Here is a 2,161-nt window from a genome sequence, read left to right on the forward strand (position 1 = left end):
TATGTCAGAAAAAGGCGAGCGAGCTCGTTGGTGCATGGCTAAAATCTAATCTTACCCTAATCTCTCCCAGCTCCTTGGCAGGTAGCAATCGAGGAATCAAATCCTATTTCAGGATATCATATTAACCCCTAACACATTTTCGGGCAGCCAGACACACATCCCAGCCAGAGCCGCCGCTTCTCATCAAGCCATAACCGTTACATCCATCTGCGTGGTAATACCTTGTCAACAGGATGTGTCTTTGCATCTGAAGAATGCCTTTGTGATTCGCCCGCACTGGCAAATTTGAAAGCGCAGCTTCATTTGTATCCCGACCAACTGAGAGATAAAGGGAATATATGTATGAAGCAATATAAAGGAAAGCGAATGCAGGAGGGGAAGAGAACAAAAAAGCAGAACAGAAACAAAATGGGAGCATCAGTGAGAAGAACTTTTTCTCCCTTTGAATGAAATAACACGTGAAGGTCCTCATGGAAACTTTGGTAGACTTGCATTAGCCTGATCTGTCCCTCGGTTCTTCGTGTATCTTGTAGCGCTTCGCCGTGCACGGTAGCGTAATGGGACTGGGACTGAGACCATGGTGATGGACAGAAACAAAAAAGGTTAGAGACAGTCGGGAACCCAGCGTTCCCTCCAGTAACTCCAGTAACTCTTCTTCTGCCTGTATTGATTACATTTTTATCATTTTAACGTTGTTAGCACCGTTAGACACTCTAATGATGACGCAAAGGCTTCGACAGGCAAGTAAAACCAAAATAATACTGAATACTAAACAGTTTTTTAAAAATCCTAATAAATACTTAAAATATTAAAGCCAGTAAAGAAATTACATCCGTCTTCCTGTACCATGTATGTTCTGGAACAGCCAGAAGGGCCCACCTGCTGCCTTTGAAAATGAGGCTAGTTTCTGCCTGCTTTCCCTGCGACTGCACCTCCTCTTGTAACCACACGTGTTAGGTGTAGCGTGAAGCTGGAGAGACCGGTGGAGTTAAACAATATCGAGCTGATGACATGTTGTGCTGCCGTAAGTGCAGTAAAACCTTTCCAACAAGCATCAGACAGAACATCACAGCAGCGAAAGCAGGAGAGCGAGACGCAGACGGGAGCGTGTTAGCCGTCATGTCAACTCTCCTGACCACAGTTTGTGATTCGGTGAAAAACATATTGTAAAGGAAAAGCTGCTGGCAGTGCGCTGCTGCTAATCCATGACACAGTAAACCATGAGCAACATAGAACTGAACTGAATAGATCAGCCCGTGGTCACGATATCCAAACCAATCCAAATATCAGCTCAGTGCATCCCTACTAACAGGTTCATCATTTTAACTAGGCCTAATAAAACAAACTGAAAATGAAAGTGAGTCTGAATAGAACTGAATTCAGTCGGCTTCTATTTAAACCCCACAAACTCCCACGACTCCAGGACACACGCGCGGTCTTTTCCAACACCTAGAACAACAGTGTAGAGTCACAGAAACAAACCAACCCCCACATCACACAGTTCTCCCCCAGCCTATGTAACCTCAGAGAGGTGATTGCTGACTCGGTCCAGCTGCCAAATGAGGGTAATGAGCAGCAGGTGCGTCCTGGAGAGAGGGCAGAGTGAAAGAGAGACAGAGGGGTAGGAGGAGCAAGAGACGAGGAGGCGGAGAGAGAACAACACCACACCCACACAAGGGCAATTTCAAGAGGAGGGCCCACTAGGGCCGTAACATCCCCGTGTGCTGATGGTAGAATGATGAACACAGGGAGGAAGCCAGGTGCAGCCATTTATACATACAGGTTGGGATGATGAGGGCAGTGTAGAGGATTAACAGTTTACACACTGTAGAAATGCAATTTCTTTATCGAAGCTAGCAGTGAAGCACACCTGTTCGTCATCAAATAATGAAACACAGGGCGGCTCCATCTTAAATCACCTGATAGGTCACATGACCACAACCAATGGGAATAATATCCAATCAGAACCACGTCTTATAGAGGACAAACAGCTGATCAATAATCTAGGAGTAATACATATCTCCTCGGCACAAAAAATCAGTGCTGAGAAAGACGCCAGCCTCACGGCGGTGACGATGTGCGCTGATTCTTCCTGTTTTAAGGTAAAGAAGAAGAGCATGAAGAGATCATATGGAAACAATCAAGATGCAAAACTATAGAA

Source organism: Mchenga conophoros, linkage group LG10 (genome assembly GCF_057382185.1).
Source record: "Mchenga conophoros isolate Kocher_MC1m ecotype Shallow Benthic linkage group LG10, M_conophoros_male_GT1.1, whole genome shotgun sequence".
Lineage (NCBI taxonomy): Eukaryota > Metazoa > Chordata > Actinopteri > Cichliformes > Cichlidae > Mchenga > Mchenga conophoros.